Here is a 10,278-nt window from a genome sequence, read left to right as displayed (position 1 = left end):
TTGAAAAGTCATGAAGGATTTAGCAGGGGACCGATTGATGTACTGTGAGATGTTTTGGATACTAAAGAGAGATTAACTAGCTTTCAGATCAGGAATCACAGAACATCCAGCCGAATACAGTATTTGTGTATGCGTAGTTGGCAGGGAGACAGCTTAAGACCGAGAGGCCAGATAAAGGAAGAGAAAGTGAGACACTGATTATTAAAGGCCACTCCCGTTAGGTTGTAGAGGTAGAAAGTCAGCCAAGCAGAAAAGGGAAGAAGGCAAGGTTGGTAGAATCTGCAGTGTTCAGGTCCTATGGAGCCCAGCAGGGAAAGGGGAGGTGCTGGAGCCTGAGGCTGCAGGTGGGACCTTGGAGCATCTCAGTGCAGCCCTCGAGGTCTTTTTCTTCATGAGGCCTGGCTCTGCTCAGTTACAAACCCATCAAGATACACACTGCTGGCTGTGGCGTGAACATAGATGAGGCTTCATACTTTCAGGGCCTGCTGTAAAATAAAAATTTGGGGCTATTAATTTAAAAAAAAAACAGGGAAAAGTACTGATTAAAAACTGTAACATGCTTCCTCTTCATTTGTTTCTCTCTCGGTCTCTCACTCTCTCTCTCTTTCTCTGATGCTTTTTAATCTGTTAAGATATAAGGTTCTCAGGCAACTGCAGAATTGCAGACCCTTATAAGATCCTGGGTCTTGCTATGAGGTGATTTGGCATAGGGGGATGTGTTCTGTCCACTGGGTGTTGAATCACCAGATAGAGCTCAATCGAGAGGCGGGTGGGTGACTCTAGAGGTCCTAAAGTTCCTATAATAGGGCATTCTTGGTACCTGAATCAGAGGCGGTCAGATTGCACCTACCTCAACTGTACTGCTCTATTGCCAGCCTAGGATGGGGCCGGCTCTGTGCCCAGCCTCAATAAATTTCAAGGGCTGTTCATCCAAACCCAATCTTGTACTTCCACCAGAAGTCTGCCAGACCTGCAGGGTGATGGTATTTACTGGGGATCGGGGAGCTTAGGCAGGGCCTGGGTGCCACCAGGTGTTGGGGGGATGGTAGAGAAGCCTTGGTTATGTCACAGTGTCCCTTCAGGCTTCAGTTACAAAACAGTTATTTAAAAAATAATAAAACCTAATTTTTGGAGAGTGGTAGCACATGCTTAGAATCCCAGCCCTTGCAAGCTGAAAGGAAAAAGATGAGGAGTTTAAGCCAGCTTAGGCTACATGAGACCCTGTCACAAAAAATAAGTATATAATAAACAAATCCTTAAGTTATTCAAGATGGCAGTGGCCGCACAGCAAGTCACAAGCACGATGCCTATGTGACCGTACTATGTTTGTTCTGAAGATGGTCTCCTCTGAAAGCTACCTAAGAGACACAGCTGCTGGGGAAGCATTTGGGAAACACACCCTCTCTTCTGCCTGTCTACCCAGTCAGATGCATGTATGTATGTATGTGTGTGTGTGTGTGTGTGTGTGCACGTGTGTGTGTGTGTGTGTGTGTGTGTGTGTGAGTTCTGCATGCTATGTCAGTTGAGGTTGTTCGATAAAGTGGCCTAGTCTCTCCCCCTCCTCCTCCTCCCTCCCTCCTTCTCCTTCCTAATGCAGCACTCAAGTGGGCTCAGGGCCTGAGCGGCTCCAGTGCTGTCTTTATTAGGTTTCAGCTTCCTGTCACAACAGCCAAGCCCCACAGGAACAAGAGGAAATCGAAATCAATTTTCTCAGGCAGAGTCCAGACGCCAGCTTCACTGCTGAGTGCAGCAGAGTGTGCGGGTGTGATGTGGAGGCCTCTAAGCCCACTGCGGTGATGCTCCTGGACCCCATGCACTTAGAACTCAGCAGACCTGGAACACTGGCAGCAGAACAGAGGGCCTTCCGTGAGCCTCAAGCCAGGAAAGCTGAGTGGTAACCTGTACTCCTTCTCCAATCACCCTCATAGTTCTGCCTTCAATGAGCCATTCTCTTAACTTCCATACCCATGGGTACTGCCCAACTGTAAACTCTAATCTGAGTGGGTGTGGGGCACTGCATGGTGTACTTTCTGCATAAGAAAACCCTCCCCTGCACACCTAATTGTCTCCTAGAAAGAGCTCCAGTGAGGGTCTTCAAGGGTCAGGAAAGTGTTGAATATCTAGATGTCCATATGAATTGATATCGGAATCGTCAATTTGGCCTCTCAGTTCCCAAGAAATTAGATTTAGTGTTCTGGAACACAAGGAATCATGAGTAACCCGTTTTTCCTAACCCTGCAAGTATCTTTGTTCCAATGAACACTTTGCTAAGTGCCTATAAAATACTAACTTTATCTAAACCCATCAGAGGTGTGGAGTTGAGTTCCGCCTCTGAGTCAAGCAAACAAAGCCTCTATGTACGAGCCAAAGACAGAGTCTTTTTCTATGCTTAGAAAAGAAACCATGAGGGAATTACATGAGGCAGTGGTCAGACCTTCAGAGTATTGTGGGACCTAATACAGACAGCCATGCAAAGCTATGTCATGCTTCCTGTGCAGTGTCTCTGTCGCATATGCAGACTGCACTATAGCCCTGCCTGGGCATGAGGCATAAGCTAAGCAGGAGCAGAGGCTGGGGATATGAGCTGCAGTCCTTTGGAAGCTGAACCAAAGCTAGACTCCACAGATTTGTCAAAATCAGGCTGGCCCAGGCTCAACCCTAGGGCTCTACCAACCCTAGGCTGTCTGCGGACACTAGGCTGTTAGCGTCTAGAGTGGCTACATAGGACAGGACTGGTGGGCTGAGGTAAGACATAACCAGGGAAGACGAATGGCCAGTAGGAACCAGACAGAGTGGGACATCACACAGAAGCACAGAGTTCAAGTCTCATCTCTTGCCATTTCCTGGCTGTAACTTCTGGCAAGTTCCCTTCCCTGAGCTCACATTTCCTCATCTGTAAAATTGCGATGCAATAATCAGATCCACACTGTTGGTTTGAGATGGAGATTAAATTAGTTACTAGTTATAAAACACCTAGGTGCTGGCGAAGTAGAATTCCCGATGTACTTCCAAGTATAAGGATCAGAGTTCAGATCCCAAAGGCCATGTAAAAGTGAATACAGTGGCACACACATCCACTCCAAGTGTGGGGGAGATGGATGTAAGCCGACCTGGAGTTTGCGGACAGTGTAGCCTGTTTGGTGAGATCCAGGCCAATGAGAAACCCTGACTCAGAGATTAGCAGCATTCCCAAGGGCCGCTCAAGTTTGTCCTGTAGCCTCCACATGCACATATGGACATTCCCCCCTCAAACATACACGAATACATACAGGTGCACATGACATTTAAAACAACAGCAACAGGGGCCTGGAGCGTTGAGTCAGTAGTTAAGATCACTTGCCGTTCTTGCAGAGGATCCCCTGGGTTCAGTTCCCAGCACCCACATGGCAGACCACAACCATCTGCCACTCCCCTCCCAGGCAATCCAGTTCTCTCTGCTGGTCTCCAGGGACATCAAGAACCCACACGGTGTGTTTACATATGTGCAGGCAAGCACTCACAAACATAAAATAAACAATAATAAAATCATCTGGGGTCATGTCTACTGCTTCAAAGGCATCCTGTCTTATTAAACCATTTGTTGAATATCAGAATTAGTTTGAAGCCAACCATAAACAACATTGGAGGAAGATAGTTCAAGTAGCCAAGAAACAGTTAGAAGGGGTTCCCAATCTACAACTCTTATGATGCTCAAGAAACTTTAAAGAAGTTATAATTCATAATATCCAAGAACTTTTACATTCTTCTTGCCCCAATTTGATCTGTAATCTTTCATCTCATGGTGTCTTCAAGCAATTCCAGCCTATGTCTATGCACACAGCTCTTTCTCTCTCCCTCTGTGGCGGCCACAGCCTATGTCTCATAAATCTCCCATTTGAAATTGTATCTGGGGCACTGAGAGGGTCCTTGTTCCTGGGCCTAAGAATCCACGTCACCATCATCAGGACCTCTGCTTCTGCAGCTTCCTCTCTCCAGTGGGTGGGGCTAAGGGTGATGAAGACCTCTTCCTGGGCGACAGTGTGGCCTTTTGTCAGCTGACCGGCCTTAGGATGTGCTCAACCTCCATTACATTGCATAGCAATCTAGACTAGAGCCTTCCCACCCCATCTTCCTTGTCTCAGCCCAGAGAAGACCTGGGCTGTGGCCTGACTTCCTCACTGGATTCCCAACTCCCATAATTTCCTTTCCCCAGAAATCTCCTTTGGAGTGTCCAAGCATAGTTAATTCCACCTTCTATCTACTTTGCAGAGGACCTGACTCCTCAAGTCCTTTTTGCTTTTTGTTCATAATGTAGATCACTTCTGCCTCTTTATCCAGGAATTTCCAAGCCTCCTTCACCATTACCTTCAACATCACCATGGTGCAGAACTTAGGGAACATTGAGATGGTCTCAGAGAGCTACTGCAGATGGTGAGGGCCTGAGCAGCATCACTCTCATTCAGTGAATGAGGAGGGTTTCATTAGGAATTCCCATTCATCGGTACTATCAGCACTGTGTGTGTGTGTGTGTGTGTGTGTGTGTGTGTGTCTGTGTCTGTGTGTGTGTGTATGTGTGTGTGTCTGTGTATCTCTGCATGTCTCTGTGTGTGAGTGTGTGTCTGTGTATATATGTGTGTCTCTGGGTGTGAGTGTGTGTGTCTGTGGATGTATGTTTGTTTATGTATGTGAGTGTGTGTCTGTGTGTGTATGTTGGAGGTCTGTGTGTGTATGTGTGTGCGTGTGTGAATATGTTTGTGTATGTGTGTGAGTATGTGTGTCTATGCGTGTGTGTCTGTGTGAGTATGCATATGTGTGTATGTGTGTGAGTGTGCATGAGTGTGCATATGTGTGTGTCTGTGTATGTTTATGTCTGTGTAAGTGTGCATATATGTATATGTATGTGAGCGTGCATGTGTGAGCACAGAGAGTATGTGTCTATCTGTATATGAGTATGCATGTGTGTATGTGTGTGTATGAGTGAGTGTTGTAGATCATTTAATTATTTATTCAGTTCCCAAATTTAAAAAAATAAAACACATAAGCCTTCATCAGCACTACAGCTGGGCAGATATCTACCTTCTAAGCTATAAAATCTACTCCATCAATAAACTATAATTTGGCATGTTCTACCTGGGCAGCTCTTAACTCCAATTGGCCCACCCTCATGGTCATATTTTCATGACTCACCTATCCAATGGCATTTTCTGCTCTTCTCACACACGTTCTCCTCCTTCCTAGTGGTCTCTTCAGATGCCAAGCCCAGGAATCCAAACCCTGCCCATCTCCCTTCTGTCCAGCTGTTGGCTGTGGGTGTCTTTGCCCACCAATCAGGGATAACTTACAGGGTGAGGTTACAACCTCATTTGAATATGTGCTGACTCTCTCATCCATGGGGGCCAGTATTTATCATTACAATACATAGCAAAAGACCTAACTACAACATGTGTATATATGTGTGTATATGTGTTTCTGTGTGTCTGTATGTGTATTTGTGTATTTGTGTGTGTGACTTTGTGTGTGTGTCTGTGCATACCTGTGTGTGAATGTGTGCTTATGTATCCATGTGAGTATGCACATATGCATGGAGGCTAGAGGTTAGCCCCGAGTGTCCTTGTTGAGTGTTTTCTCCTGTCATTCTCTACCTTATTCATGGGCAGGGTTTCCAGAGCTCATTAATTCAACTAGACTGGCTGGCCAGTGAGGTCACAGATCTACCTGTCTTTCTTATCCCATGCTCCAGCAGCGGGGCTTTTACTTGGGGATCTACACTCAGGGCCTCAGGCTTTTATGGCAAGCACTTCATCAACTGAACCATCACCCCAGCCTCTAATCAGTAGATGTTTATCACAGCATCTGCATTATTTGGGTATAAAGCTTTAGACCTGTTCTTCAGTGGATCCTGACCACACCCCTGTGACACAGATAGTATTTGAACTATGTGTTGAGGGTGGAGAGCTACCTCAGTGATGGACCAAGGCTCTACAGCTTATACGTAGTAAGTGGTACAATCAGCCTGGAGCTCTACTACATGTTGTACTCATGGCCCATGACCTCTGTGATTGTGCTCTGGTCTGTGTGCAGCAAAGGTGCAGCAACTTGGGGACATGGTGGGGTGAGGGACAAAAAGGGAGAAGCATCCAGTTTGTAGCCTAAGGACAAATTATGCATCCAGTGTCGAGCAAAAAAAAAATAGACTAAAGGCATTGGCCTTGATACCCACTTGGATACAGAGGGCAGGTGATACAGAAAGCAAGGGGGAACTGGAAGCGGGGACAGGTGGGAGAGGGGCAGATGCTGGAGCACATTCAATGTCATCCCGAATTAGATCATAAAAAGTAAGTGCTTTTTTAAAAGCACCGTTGCTCAGCAGGGGATGAGCTGTCAGGTTGCCTGTGATTCAGAGGCCTTGCGCCTCACACCCAGCTTGGGAGGAAGAGGTGAGGACACCCCTGATGAAGGACAATGGTCCAGCTTCCCCATTGTCACCTGCAGGTTGAAGTGACCCAGCCATTGTTGAATCCCAGTTCAGCCTTCCTTAGCTCTTCAGTCCCATGTCCTGGGCTCTTGTGGTCTGCTGGATCTGCTTCACATCCCAGCAGGGCCACCCACCACGTACTATGTGTCATTTCTACCCTCTGGACAGAGAAAGTGTGAGGAGATGATGGGAGGATTAAATGTGGCACAGGACCTTATATGCAACAAGCTCTCAAAAGGTGGTGGCTTTTATCTACCGTTCCCATTATTAAAGAAAAAAGAAAAGGACACATCTCCTTCTAGAGAGCGGCAGAGTTTGGTCCTCTTGGCTATTAAGAGAATCCTCCTCTTCATGGACCCCCTCTGTAAGGGAGTGTGGCTACATCATGGCTTCTGGCCAGGGGAATGTGGGTGGGAGGAAGAGACTTTACTTGGGGGTCTGGCTGATCAACACCTCTCATGTGTAACTTTCTCATCCATCTAGGTGACCTGCTTAGAGATAGTGATGGCAAAAAAAATAAATGCTGAAATCTGAGTCCCTGTGTGACTATGGAATAGAGCCTTCCGATTCACTGCTGCTGGCCTCCCATAAACTGCCTTACTGTGTCAAGCTTTGAGAGCTCGATGTCATCTGTCATAACTCTTAGCCCACCCAGACTTTTACATTCAGCCAAACCACAATGAGTTTGGAGCTGCCTGTGGCTCTAGACTGTTTACATGCTGCATGAAATGGAGTGACAGGAGCATTCCCTAAAGCCCTTCTTACCTCACATGTTCTGGCAGCTTGATGCTCTCTGATATGCAAAAAGGGAAAAAGAGCCTTTTCCTTAGAACCTGATAGATCTGTGGAGTCATCTGACCTAGAGAAGCCACTAAAAGGGCCTAGAGACAAGTTGGTTCCTCTTCCCTGGGGCCTGGAGTAAGCTCTGCCACAGCCTTTAGTGAGGGACTCTTCGGTCTGCATTGGCTTAGCATTCTGGAGAGAGAGGAGGATCATTTCTGTGGCTTGGGAACACACGAGTGCCAGAGAGACTGAGCGTGTGTGTGCCCAAGTGTGTGGGCCATGGCTAAGTTGCTTTATAAATATTTATTTGTAGATGTTTCTTTTGAAACAGCTGTTGGAGAGCACAGCCACCCATGCAGCAGTTTGAGGCCTCTTAATAATGCTGAGATCTCTCTCTCTCTCTCTCTCTCTCTCTCTCTCTCTCTCTCTCTCTCTCCTCTCTGTCACACACACACACACACACACACACACACACACACACACACACGAAATGATCCCCTTTAATCCTGGGACATCTTCAGCAAATATCAGAGTGTCAGACACACACATGTAGGGTGTGTATGCGTGTGTATGCCTGCTTATGTGAGATTACAAGACCCTCCTATCACACTCTGCTTTCAACCTGGGCCCTGTGTCTTCATGACCGTAGAGCAGGCACTTTACTGAGCCATTTCTCCAGCCCTGATAGCTGCTCTTTTCTGCAGCCTAGGAAGAGATCAGACATGAAGCCTTTGCTCCTGTTGGGGTCTGTATGTGGAGAGTAAGGTCAACATACCTAACGCACATATCTCCATGACATTGTTTAGAAAAAAGAACCTAACTGACTTGAATACCTGTCATGGTTTCCTGGGCCATCCTCTCTCGGTGAACTTCACCACTGGTATGTAAACCCCTAGGCTTGAAAGTTATCTCTCAACAGTAACCATGGGGTGGCTGTTAAGAGAGCAGCAGCAAGAACAGAGAGTCTGGGGTGACGGCAGGTTAAGACTGCACCCTCATGTGCATGAAACCCTAGTTTCATGCTGTATAAAGGGTATCATAGGGAGCCACTGAAGCTTTGCTTCAAGCTATATAAATTTTAGAGGCAGGACAGAATATTGGGCACCAATCCGCTCCTGAAATACTTAAGCTCTAACGTCAAGGCAGGAAAGAGGCCCAACCTACCCTGGTAGGCTGTCGCTCGCTAACTAGAACATATGGGCAATGGGCAGACATACTACACACCAGCCAGCCCACAAGGGCTCACTGTCAGTCCGAGTGTGGAAGGCTCCCTACAGGGATCTAGCATTCATTAGCTCCAGCTCACTGCCCCAGCTTTACTAGACAGATACTTGAGGAGCCTGTCAACGACCCCAGGCACTCAGACACAAGCTGCCAGATTCTCGAGGCAGGCTGTTAGCTTAGGTTTGGGGATGGCAGGAAGGAGGCACAGGAAAACAGAAAACAAGAGTACAAGCTACAACGCCAGACTTCCAAGTTGCTCTGGGGAAGACTAGCAAGCTCTGGAAACAGGAGGCTCCAGTGAGTTGTGCCTGAGGAAGGCTGAAAACAGAAACACCATCAGACACACAAGAGGTGCCAGGATTCAACAGTGCCCTGAGGGTCCTAACCCTTGAGTCATGCTCCTCGTCTATCTCTGCATCTGTTTGTCTGTCTGTCTGTCTGTCTGTTCATTCACCTCCTTCTAACACCAGGCTTCTTCATTCCTTGCTCTAACTTCTATGCTCTGGCTTGTGCTTGTTCAGAACTTTATCTACCCATAGTTGCTCAGAACCCTGTACCCAGCCTTTCTTGAACTCATGCCCCTTTAGCTTCAGTGCTCACTCTCCTCTACTTTCTACACAATGTGCCTGACTGGTTCCAGAGGCCATCCTTGGCTGTTGTAGCCTGCCTACTTGCTACCGTTTAAACAGTCACTTCTCTACATGCAAATACTTGTGTTGGAAGTTTTATTTCCATTGCTTCAGCATTTGGAGGTGGGATCGTTAAGGAATGACTAACTAGGTTGTAAGGACTCAGCTTTGTGAATGCATTAATATAGTGGTTGTAGGAGTGGGTTTGTTATAAAAGCGAGTTCAGCCCTTTCATGTCTTTGAGCACTCCCTTGCCTTTCTGCCTTCCACAGTAGGATGATAAAATGGCTCTCATGAGATGCAGCCTTCCAAACTCTGACTTCCCAGCCTCCAAGAATGTAATGAATCTCTTCCTTTATAAATTATCCAATCTTTGGCTATTCTGTTCGTAGAAACATAGAGTGGACTAGGACAATGACCCTGGTTGAGATGTCAACTGTAGCCAATGGAGAGAGGGTTACCTGATCTCATAGCTGCTTAGAGGTGCCAAGCTTTACACTAGTGGATGAAGGTAGTGGAGGAAGGCTGGAAGCCAAGAGCCTTCCACAGGCTCAGCCCCTTGTCTACCTTCTCTGCTTTTTTTCTTTCCAGATGTTTCCAGGCTAACCATGGAAGCACAGAAACAGCTGATATGAAGGCTGCTGATAACCTGCCCACCCACACAGACTCTGGATCTTTAACCTGCTCTCCCCTCCTCCCCTTCTTTCTGTTAGCCTTGGAATAGAAGCAACTGAGTTTACCTTACTTCTTTTTCAAAACCCAAAGTCAACAATACCCTAGCAAATATTTGATGAGCAGCTTCCAGAGTAAAGTTACTGTACTTGACATGGGAATCTCATCTCAAGGCAGCAGAACACCAAGGCAGGTAAACATTGATCGCAAATTATGTTTTACTCTTTACTTTCAATATACATTATCTGATGTCATTTAATTAACATCACATAGTAGAGCCAAAAGGAAAGATGTTACCACCTATCTTAGTTTGTTCTCTCCTGCTGTGATAAAACTGTGACCAAAGCTAACTGGGGGAGGAAAGGGTTTATTACCTCTTATGGGCAGTGTACATTATTGAGGCAAGCCAGGGCGGGAGCTCAAAGAAGGAGCATGGGGCCAGGAACTGAAGCAGAGGCCATGGAGAAATGCTGCTTACTGGCTTGCTCTCCATGGCTTGTTCGGCTTGATGTCTTA

Source organism: Rattus norvegicus, chromosome 8 (genome assembly GCF_021556685.1).
Source record: "Rattus norvegicus strain SHRSP/BbbUtx chromosome 8, alternate assembly SHRSP_T2T, whole genome shotgun sequence".
In the NCBI taxonomy this organism is placed as follows: Eukaryota; Metazoa; Chordata; class Mammalia; order Rodentia; family Muridae; genus Rattus; species Rattus norvegicus.
This window is presented reverse-complemented; position numbering follows the sequence as displayed.